The sequence below is a fragment of the Taudactylus pleione genome, unplaced genomic scaffold, assembly GCF_031769625.1.
Source record: "Taudactylus pleione unplaced genomic scaffold, aTauple2 ptg000547l, whole genome shotgun sequence".
Taxonomy (NCBI): Eukaryota; Metazoa; Chordata; class Amphibia; order Anura; family Myobatrachidae; genus Taudactylus; species Taudactylus pleione.
Genome location: NW_028284949.1, coordinates 1,087,634 through 1,099,966, shown reverse-complemented (window position 1 = coordinate 1,099,966; position 12,333 = coordinate 1,087,634).

The window sequence follows — 12,333 nt, the reverse complement described above, 5'->3', positions numbered from 1 at the left end:
CAGGTGCCCAGAAACACTTCCTCCAGCGTAAACACTTCTCTGGCAATCTGAAAAAACATCCTTTCCTGACGGTCTGGGAGCTTCCGCTTACATGATGGATGAAATGGAGTCTCTGTAAATGCCTAGGGGAAAATTTATTAAGAATCGTGTCTGGCAGTGTTTAAACATGTTGGAAACGCTGGAATTCGCATGAGTTTTTTGCGACCAAAATCATGGATTTACCAAGAATCGTGTTTTACTGGCTATTTTGATTCGATTGTGATATTGATTGTGTGGTATCATGTGCGAGTTTAGTCGTATCGGCCCCTTCTCAATAGACTCCGCTGAGCGCTGCATAGACCTGTGTGATCTGTGCAGTGCTTTATTTGAGTGTACAGTGTAAATAAAGGGTTAAAAACTAGAAAAAAAAAACCTGCGTGGAGTCTCTCCCCCCAACAAATCCATAGCCAGTCTGGACAACTGAGCCCATTCTGGTACTGGAAATTCGGAAGAAAACGGCGTGGGGTTTCCCCCATATTTCCAGTAACCAGCACCGGGCTCAATCAGCCATAGGAGAGGGACATACATCATAGGGTCCCCTTTTCCAAAGCATTATCCTGCCCCAAACTAGTCATCACAGCCCTGGGATTCCTTGGAAAGTGGGGCTCCCCTCAAAAAAGTAGTCCTGCCTTTCACGGCTAGGGTGAAGTCCAGGGCTATTCCCTGCACCCCTGGTGGAAGGGTCAGTGGTTGAAAGATAGTAATTAATATTAATTTTTACAGTTCTCAGCAACCCTGCCTCGGCAAGGCAGCACTTGGAGAACCACAAGTTCCACCATGCCCAGACAGTAAGTGCCCAGTGTCACCTGTACCCCCACTGGGAAGAAAATATAAAAAATAAGACAAGACACACACTAAATATCGAATTATTTATTACACACACTACATACCTAATCCATGGTGCTTATCGGTCCCCTTCTCCAGGTAGGCATCCAGGGGTTTGACAAAAAAGAAAACAAAACAAAGATCCTGAACCCACTGAAGCACCGCATGTACATAGTGTACATTCAGCACTTCCCTGAGAATAACAGTTACCCAACGTGGATTCCTGCACCATAGCACTGATTGGCTAAGAATGAGACCTCTCTCATCCAATCAGCGACCGGTTTCTATGGCAGCGATCATAGGCAATCATGTGACCAAGACCGTACAGGCGAAATGTGCGTCTTTAGGTCCGCTCGCTCCATGAGACATACAGCACTGCAGACTCGGACCATTAGATCATTTGGATTGTCATTCAAGTGTCAAACGCAGTGAGAAAATGCAGTTAGCATAATAACCAGAACTCATAGGGGATTTTGTTTGTAATAAGACACAACACATATATTTGATGCAATTAAAGGTCTTATTGTTCATATTTAAATGACACATCGTGAATACATGTTTGTAATTTGCCGTGCATGCAAAACTCACACTGGGAATGCAAGTGTTTGAATCACTAGATTCCATAAACAATATAGTGACTTGAAGCTGGGTACACACTGATAGATATACAGTAGCGAGGTCGTTCACAGACATATTCAATCTGCTGTGCAGCACAGCAGATGGGCGATATATCTAAACGATATATTGGTGCATCTGCTGGTGTGTACGGGTGACCCGACGATCGTTGGTACACATGCTGGTGGTGATTGACAGCTCAACTGGGCGTGCAAATTTAAATGCCCGCCCAGTTGAGCTGTCAAGCCCGGTACATCGGGTAGACGATTGGTAAGTGTGTATACACAAACCAATTGTCAGGTCGAGGGGGAAGAAGGGGGCATTCCACACAGGACATAAACAAAATAAATAGATATTTTGTAATACCAACAGTATAGGGTATATTTTCTAGTAGAAAGGAGATTATACTACATATTTGTGTTGGTGGTGCTCCAGACTCCATAATCACATGGATTATAGTGGATTATATTATGGATTGCAGAGTGCAGAAAGAGGGGGAGAGACTGTTTTTGGGGGAACACTTTGAAAATATATATTATTTTATTTATGATCTGATAAAAAAAAAAACTTATTGGGTTTTTCTTACAATATATAGGGCCGTATTCAATTAGAAGCGAAAAGTCCGTTTCGGCGATACTTTTTCGCCGATGACGTAATTTTCGCCTATTCCATTTATCCCCGTATTCAATTTCAGCGTCTTTTCGCCGGTGCGAAAACCTAATGCAATGTATGAGTACCCGGCGGAAAAAAAGTGCAGAATTGGGGTTTTGGTGTGCAACCTTTCGGGAACCACCCTGCACCCTTTGAACACCCCCCCTCGACACTACCCACAAAGGACATCCCAAAAAAGCACTTTGAAAAAATGGGCGAAAAAATTCAAAGTGGGGGTACAAATTCCAAAACTAGCAAAATAGCCTTTGGGGGGTCTGCAAGTATGGGGGAGGTGTTTTTTGGATTGCAGGTGATTGTTGAAGGTGCATTTTTGGCACTTTTTAATGCTTGACTTTAGTAACTTTAAAATATGCTTGCACCCATTTTCATGTACCCCAAAATTTGATGGGAATGCTTATTTTCCCCCAAAAAAGTTGCAAAATGCTATTCTTCACCACTTGCTGAAAGACACTAAGTAGCGCCTATTGAGCCCATTTAAAAACCCCAAATACCTTCAGCAGGGCTATTCGGGGTTACCCATAGTGATCCCCCATGTCAGTGCATCTTTTGGGGGGTGTCAGGCTGATTTCCCCAAAACTGAAAGAACTTTTCGGCGATTTCAGTTTCGCCGGGTCCCGGTTTCACCGATTTGGAATTGAATACGGGGTTAAGCGCGATACTTTTTCGCACCCAAAACCAGCGATGACAGCGAAAAGTCCGGCAACTGAGTTTTCGCCTCTAAATGAATAAGGCCCTTAAGGTGGCTACACACTTACCGACTTGTTGACGATCCGACATCGTGCACGATTTCCCTTGAAACTCTCCCTGGCAGCTCTGCACACGATATGGTGTCCAATCTTCAAACGATCTATGGTGCATCCCGACTTTTTCCAGTGCATCGTGTCGTAGATTGTCAGATCTGCCCTACAGCACGGCAGATATGACGATGCGATGTACAACCAGCGGGGACGCGCAATGCATCGTGAGTGGGGACTCACGATTTGGGCATTTTTTACACAATCTGTCGTTCCAATGCGTCGGAATCGGCCAGATTGTGTAAAATATCGCCAAGTATGTAGGCACCTTGAGTCTCAATTATGTGTAGATCCTATCTACTGTATGTTATCTAACTAGATTTATTATAGAAACACAGAAAAATACAAATAAATAATATCAATAAATATATATAAATACAAAAAGTGCCAAAAATATTTCATAAAGATAAGTAAAAAAATATACCAACATATATAAATTAAGGGTGAAAATCTGCGTAGCACCACATAAGAGATATAATCCTAATATAGGAAAAATGTTATAATCCGAACTGAGCCATATTATGGTGACATTAATTGATATAAATTCATATGTATAGACAGGTAGGGGAGGGGGAAAGAGAAGGGTTCTGGTGAAAAATAGGCCCAGAGAAAAGTTACATATATAATCACATAGAGCAGTGGTTCCCAAACTGTGCCTGGGGCGCCGCGGCGTGTCACCAGGGTGCCACGGCCGGAGGGAAGCTGCTGTCATCTCAGCAGGCCTGGACAAAATGTTGATCGCCATCTACCGGTAGCTTGTAGAGCTCCCACCGGTAGATCGCGATCAACTTTCCTTCAGAAAGTGGATCGCTGGCCTCTGAAGCTTTCAGTAGCTAAAGAAGCCTCTGATCGCTTCAGCGTTCCCAGTGATGCAGTGCGCGGGTGACCTCATGACGTCACCTGTGCACCCGCGACACCGCGCAATGCATCACTGGGAACTTGTGAGCATCCTGCACGCCTGCTGGATCCAGCTTGATGCAGTCAGCGCAGCGGCAGCGGGAGGAGCGGTCTCCAGCGTGAACTTTATGCAGGTGAGTTCTGCACAGGGGTGCCCTGGGGGCTACTAGTGGGGGTACTGCCTAAGAGGCACTACTACAAGGGGTACTGCATAATGGGCTCAACTACAGAGAGCATTGTATAATGGGAAGTACTACAGGGGACTTTACTTAAGGAGCATTACTACAGGGGGCATTGCATAAGGAGCACTATTACTGGGGGCATTGCATAAGGGGCACTACTATAGTGGGCATTACATAATGGGATCAACTACAGGGGGCATTGCATAATGGGCAGTGCTACAGGGGACTTTACATAAGGAGCACTACTACAGGGGGCATTGCATCATGGGCAGCACTACAGGGGGCACTACATAGGTAATTTGGCTTAAGGCTGCCTTGAAAAAAATGAAGGAGACCTTAAAGGTGCCTTCAACTGAAAAAGTTTGGGAACCACTGACCTAGAGGTTACTCGCAGCGTCTGTGTACAGCAACACATTAGTTAGATTTCTTATCAATCCAAGTCACAATTGTAAATTTCACTGATTAACAAAAATGATATATCAGTGGGATAGCATAGCATAGATTTATCCAGAGATCACTTATAGCATCAAACCGCTGTGTTACAATTGGGTCACACAGAGGATCCTGTATCAATGGAAAACCAGGTCGACCTAGTGTTTACCCAGTTTTAGTAGCAATATTTGATGTATGTGACGATAAAACTGTCTAGAATTTTGTGATTAGGAGAACCTGTCTGGATTCACCTAGATTTGGGCTTCAAAAGTGTCAAAAGCAACTGGTGGCACTTATCTCACACAACATAAAATAAGGTTGTTTGATCATAAACAGTATACACTAAATATATTTTCTTTTTATTCTGCGCCCTAAAAAAACCTTTATCCTACTAAAAGTTACTCACCGTATTCTAACAATTTCTCAAATCTGTGGGATCGTCTCCATTCCACCTTATACTGCAATCTAGTAATAAATAAAACCCATCTGTTAGTATCTGTAAGAAGTTCAGGTAAGTAACCTAGGAGGAAATGCATCATGCGGTGTCAAGATTGGAGAACCCATAGCGGGATGTAGTCGGCATCCCGGTGTGCGGTCAGGATCCCGGCACCAGTATCCCGACCAATGGCATCACGAAGGTTAAGTATCACGGTGTTAGGGGGAGGGTAGCGTTGGGTAGCAGGGTTAGGCATTAGGGGGAGGATTAGGGTGCGGGGAGGGGGAGGTTAGGTTTAGGCACTAGAGGGGAGAGATTAGGGTTAGGCACCGGGGAGGGGGTGTTAGGTTTAGGGTGCGGAGAGGTTAGGGTTAGGCACCGGGGAGGGTGGGTTAGGGTAGGGGTTAGAAAAGTACTTACCATAGCGTCCTCTGGGTGTCGGTATTAAGGCTGGATGACGCTGTTGGTATTACGACCAGTGGCATCCCGACAGCCGAGATATCATACCCAACCCCCCATAGCAACCAATCAGCATTGAGGTAATATTTACTTAGTACATTTTATAAAATGATAGGTAGAAGTTGATTGGTAGCTATGGGTCATTTCTCCACTGGTCCACTTCTGTACACTTTTTATGCTGTTTGATACATCTCCCCTAACTAGTTATTCTGTGTACACATAACACTAAAAGTAGGGTTACCCCTTTTTTATGCAATGGGGTGATGACTGGTTTCTTTAAAAAATGTGCTTCTATCAATGGCCTTTGGTATATATCTTGCATGTAGACATTATTAGCATTATTATACATTGGGGCCGTCCAGGTAATGTATTTCATCCAGACTATATTATGTCAATTTTAATGACCTTGTTAATATTCTCAGGTAGGCCCATAAAGCTGTCTCTGCCACTCCTCCACAGGATTAGTAAATCACCTACGTACCATGTAAAATAGAAATATTATGGGGCGACAGTTCATCTCATTTAGCAGCCCATAAGTTAGGCTGCCGTTGAAATAAAATAAATTCCATGTAAGCATAAAAATCCAAATAAGTGTTAACCAACGGAATGTTCATTACCCCTCATATATTGGTAGCTGCTACCCCTTGTATGATGGGTATGTTGGTGTACAAAATTCAAACATCAACAGTATATAGAACACTGTATTCAGGGAAAAAGAAGGAAGTAGACTAAAGCCACATACACACTAGACGATAATATGAACGATCACTATATAGTTATCGTTCACAATATCGTCCAGTATCTATGTCGTCAATGACCAGAGATGCGCACTCTCACTGGTTGTTGACTACAGGTCGAGTCTCCTATATCCAAATATTCCCAAATACGGAATATTTTTAGCATGACTGAGATAGTGAAAACTTTGATTTTTGATGGTTCAATGCACACAAATTTTAAGGCACAAAATTATTAAAAATAAAGTATAAAATGACCTATAGGCTGTGTGTATAAGGTGTATATGAAACATAAATGAATTTCATTTCTGTACACAAACTTTGTTTAAGCCACAAAATTATTGAAAATATTGTATAAAATTACCTTCAGGCTGTGTGTATAAGGTGTATATAAATCATAAATGCATTCTGTGTTTAGATTTGGGCCCTACGCCTAAGATATTTCATTATGATATGCAATTATTCCAAAATATGGAATATTCCGATATCCAAAATCCCCCTGGTCCCAAGCACTTTGGATATGGGAGACTCAACCTGTATATCGTTTATCGCCCGTACTTGCAGGGCAACATGATGATATCATCAGGTACTGCAAATACAGGGTTGAGGGAGGGTGCCGGCACTGAATAATATTGTTAATGACATTGAGCCCGGCACTGCAGGCCAACCCTAGATGATATCGCTCATGGAGCATATCGTCGAGTGTATGAGCCTTTAATTTTGCATGGTGTGACTTTGTCTATCATAAAGCTAGGAAAATCCCAAAGGGAGTACTGAGTTGGTAATATGCCCACAACTGGCTGATACAACCTGGATATTTCTAATGGATAAATTCTCATTCAATAAATGCTCATTTAATCCCATGAGGAGCTCCCTTGAAAACTTACAAATGGAAAATTAGCAGAAATTCTAATGAGTGGACATAACGCATTTCGCTTGTGAGTCTGCACAGAGTTCACTAACATGTACAGTACATGAAATATTTTCCTTTTTGATCATATATTCACTTCCTGATGATAGTCATCTAATCAGTGCTCGAAGTGTGCCAGTATGAAATGGTAGGTCATACCAGCACTTCACTTCGGCGCTGGGACTGTCACTGTTCCAGCGCTGGGACTGTCACTGTTCCAGCGCCGGTCAACAAATGGCTGCCTGATCAAATGTGGCTCCGGTCGCAAGCCAATTACGGCTTGTGGACTGACAGCCAATCAGGGTGGGCTACGTGGTCGTCCCTAATTGGCTGCCGGTCTGCGAGCCGTCATTGGTTCGTGGCCGGTGCTGAATTGAAAATGCACAGGAGTGAAGGAAGGGAGCAGTCACTGGAGCGCAGCGAGGTGTGGAGGTGCTCTGTGTGGGGAGGAGTGCTGTGTAGGGAGAGCGGTGATATGTGGGGAGGAGCGGTACTGTGTGGGGAGGTGAGGTGCGGGAAGGAGTAGGGAGGTGCTGTGTGGGGAGGTGTGGTGCTGTGTGGGAAGGAGTGGTGCTGTGTGGGGAGGTGTAGTGTGCTGTGTGGGGAGGAGCGGTACTGTGTGGGGAGGTGTAGTGTGCTGTGCGGGGAGGAGCGGTACTGTGTGGGGAGGTGTAGTGTGCTGTGTGGGAAGGAGCGGTGCTGTGTGGGCAGGTGAAGTGCTGTGTTGTGTGGGGAGGAGCGGTACTGTGTGGGGAGGTGTGGTGCTGTGTGGGAAGGAGCGGTGCTGTGTGGGGAGGAGCAGTGCTGTATTGGGAGGAATGGTGCTGTATTAGGAGGTGCGTTACTTTGTGGGAAGGTGCGGTACGGTGTGGGAAGGTGCAGTGCTGTGTGGGAAGGTGCGGTGTGGGGAGGTGCAGTGCTACGTGGGAAGGTGCGGTGCGGTGAGGTGCAGTGCTGAGTGGGAAGGTGCGGTGGTGAGGTGTGGTGCTGTGAGGGGAGGAGTGGGGGTATAGAAATATCAGGGGGGCTCAGGATTTGGGCCTGCCTAAGTAAAGACCCATTGATATTTCCATACCCCCACTACAAAATGTTCATTTCGACCACTGCATCTAATCAACTGGAATGTTTTTTCATTCCACATCTGTAGGGCCATTATGTAAGAACCTGGTAGTAAAGTGTGTGTTACACCAGGCACTGAACAGTGTTAATATCAGTGACATTTATTCATAGTGTGGTATTTACATGTGTATTATACAATACGTGTTAAGGGTGTATTAATGGCAGTATCCTACCAGTTACAATACAAGACCGTTAGTCAATTCCTATTATTCAAGCACTGAGTCAATCAAACTGACAAGTTTGACTAATTATGTGTTTTGCTCTGACATGTATCTAATTATATTGTGATAACCAGGATTGTTTTATCTCAATGAATATTACACCTATGATCTATGAAAAGAGGTTTTTTCATCCTCATTCTTTTGGAGGGTATTTCATTCTATCCTTCTATACATTGCACTAACATAATTGGACTTTCAGGATCTTGTTTCACTTCAAATGTTTATTTTGAAAATTAATATAATTGTATCTTTATGGAATTCTGGTAACACATTTTTCTGAGCCTACATGTGAATCGGTGAATGTTATGACAGGTGGTAAATATACCACATTACTTTTTTACAATTGTTGTTGAAGGTATTTCACCTAGCTTTCCATTTCCTTCTCATTTGAGAATACCATCCTACATACATTCATTATTACTATTATACCCCTTTTACACCGGAGCTAAAACCCAGGTTATTGCAGGGTTAACCCGGGCAGCTCCCTGGTGTAAAAGGAGAGAGGGTTGGATCGCCGGGTCGAGTGACCCGGCAATCCAACCCAGGTAAATAGCAGGGTTTAACACGGGCGTAGCCCGTGAAACCATGCTGTGAGAACAGCGCACTCCGGGTCACGATGACCTGGAGTGTGCTGCTAGCTGGCTGATTGGTCCGGCTTCAGTGGCGCTTGGAGATGACGTCATCTCCAAGCGTCCACTTTCACGCCGTGAAAGCCGGGTCTATGCAGACCCGACTCCGGTGTGAGCAGCGCCGGATACTGCCAGCTAAATTCCGGGTCTGATCCGAATAGGAACTCTGGACCTCATTCAGAGTCGGTCGTTGCGGCCGTGCGGTCGTAAGGGAAAAGGGGCCGGATATGCAAATGATGCACTCGCAAGTTGCGTCGTTAAGATGGGATCGTTAGCTGGACGAACAAGGGGAGGATGCGGCCATAAGCTTAAAAATATGCCCCCTTCTCGTTCGCATAACACGTCATCTCCGGGCATATAAGGATTAATCGAGACCATCGGGAACCATCGGAGCTGGTCGTAGAGCTTAAGGTTGACCAGACCCTCTCTTAAGCACTACAATCAAGTCAGTGTAAAATCCTCCCATGTCACGTGTGCCATGACACTACTTTGTTAATTATGCACTCCCATAAACCGTATGCACTCCCATAAAACGCCGTTTGTATAGTCAGGCACGCCTGCGTTCGGATCTCCACTTCCCCGTTCACAAGCACCTTCCCTTGTTATCACCCACAAACGCCTCATCCTGTCACTCAAACTAACGACCTGGCCAAGTTCAAGGAGAGAAATATTTCCGATCGTAACAGCTAGTCAGCGCACGCGCATTGCGAATTTTACGCATGCGCAGTTTAGCGAACATCGGTGGCGTACGACCGTGCGGCCGCAACTACCGACTCTGAATGAGGTCCTCTGTTCCAACTCCGGGTCAGACCCGGAATTTTGGTGGAAAAGGGGTATTATAGATGTTTAATCTTGCTCATTTATTATGATTTAGTATTAAAAGTTAAGTTTTATATTATACTACACTATCACATAATTGTCAACCTACAAGTGTGCCCCGACATAGAGTCCTTATTTATCTTCTTTTCATTTTGTTCATCCCTACTAATATGGCAGCTATTGCTGTGGTCTTATTTGATTATTACCAAAGCTTATAAAGTTTGTCCGAGTCCCGCACAGATTTCCTTGAGTTTTCAAATTTATTATCGTCCCCTTTTTTTCCCCCTTGATATTTTAAATTGTTTTATATTTGCAACGTGGTATATATTCCATAATTTGTTTAGAACCACCATAGAGGGAATGGTGCTACCTAGCTCACTAATTGCTGCTAGAATCAAAAGAGAAAATATGTAAAGTGTGAGACTTCAAGATGCACTCCAGGGTCTCCTTGGAAAGTAGTTATTTCTTAATTATAATTAAAATATAACCTTTAATAACTATTCAATTAAGATCACAGACAAAAATTAAAAAGTAGATAGTAAAGAAAGTGCTGAAAGAATAGAAATTGTGTATTAATAATAATGAGATTAAAAAAACATTCTGCGGAGTCACACTTCTATTTATATTACTCGCTCTGTATTATTTAAAGTCCTTATATGTCTCTTAGTTGGGGCAGTCTACAAAACCATCTGATGTTTAGCACTTAGATATTCACATCAATTTATCCATGTATTGTTGATGTGATTCATCAGTATAGTTAAGCAGAACTGTTTCCTCTAAAGACAGGTTCATTTATATGTTGGTGTAATAACAGAGCAATTGTAACATTGTAAACTTATATTGTTTCAATGTTACTAGGTCCACAGGTGATGTTTATATAACGGTTTCCTTTTCAAGACAGTTTATTACGGTATACGTTTAGGATGCCGGCGGCCGACCGCCAGCTTCCCAACTCCTCAATCCCGGCTAGGGTTAAATGACAGGCGTCTAAAATCTAGACGCCTGTCATTACCCCTACGCCGGGAGACCGGCACCCGGCATCCCGGTCGAAGGGATGCCGGGCGCCGTGAGAGACAGCCACGCGGGGGGGGGGGGGGGGGTTAGGTTTACGGCTCCCAGGGGGGACTTAGAGTCAGGCACCCCCCCGGGAGGGTTAGGCTAGGGGAAGAGGGGGGTTAGGGTTAGGCAACCCCGGGGGGAGGTTAGGGTTAGGCACCCCCCGGGGGACTTAGGTTTAGGCAGCTTGGAAGGGGGGGATTAGGGTTAGGCAGCTGGGGGGGAGGTTAGGGTTAGGCACCCCTATGGGAGGGTTAGGGTTAGGGGGGTAGGTTAGTTAGTACTTACCTGGGGACGATCGGGATTTCCAGCGCTGTCGGGCTGCCGCTACCGGGATCTCTTCCTCTGTCGGCCTGACGTTGCCGGAATTCAAACTGCCGGCCATGCGGCCGGCGGTATTACCTACCGATTCCGTTTATTATAGAGATATAGATTAGGATGGGGGGAGATGGTAGGTAAATTTGTTAATAATCATATGACACGAATAAAAGATGTTTTATAACATTCCTCAGGGTTTCTTGTTTATTAATATCTCTAACAATAAAGGTGCATACACACACGATTTTTTTAATGATTATCGATAACGATATCGTTCAATCGTTGAAAAAATCGTTCACTTTCTGTGTTAAAACGATGAACGATTATCAGTCAGACTGACCAACTCAACGATTTTCAGTAAGGGAATATGCAAAGATCGTTTTGTAGTTCAAAAAAATAATTCATTACATTTAGTAAATGAACGATTTTAGTAAACGATTTTCGTTCATTTTTCCCTTGAAAAAATTAACAATGATCGTTTACTAAAATCGTTCATTTACTAAATCATTGTGTGTATGCAGCTTAAAGGTGCATACACACGTTAAGATTTTCTGTCCAACCATCCAACTAGTTGATTGGTTGGAATGAAAATCTGGTAACGTATGGGAGTAACTGATGATCAGCAATTTGCTCCCAAATGCCAGAAAACAGGTGAAAATGGCCGTCAGACAGTTTTGTTAATTGTTTGATCTAAACAATTAGTCCATTTTCCGGCATTTAGGAGCAAATTGCTGATTGTCATTTGCTTTCATACCCTACCAGATTTTCATTCCAACCAATCAACTAGGTAGATGGTTGGACAGAAAATCTTTACGTGTGTATGCAGCTTTAGAGATAATATCACACACATATTATTTCTCCAGTCATTCTCCACAGTGACTGGATAGCATCTATTTGTAGAATGTATTTTCACCTTATATGATGGTGATCTAAGGTATAATTAATCTTTCTCAATGTCCCATACCCTTCGGTTATTGCAGATAAATTTCCCCGCCTAGTAATAGGAAGGGGGACCCATTATATATCTTTCATAGGCAGTGTGGGAATGCAACCACGGTTCTGACACTGCCCGCCGCTACTAATTCCCCTTCCTATCTACGGCCGTTATTGGCGTCTGTGTGAGCAGCCTCTAGGAACTATTTATGTCCCCTGCGGGTCTGACACTGCCCGCCGCCG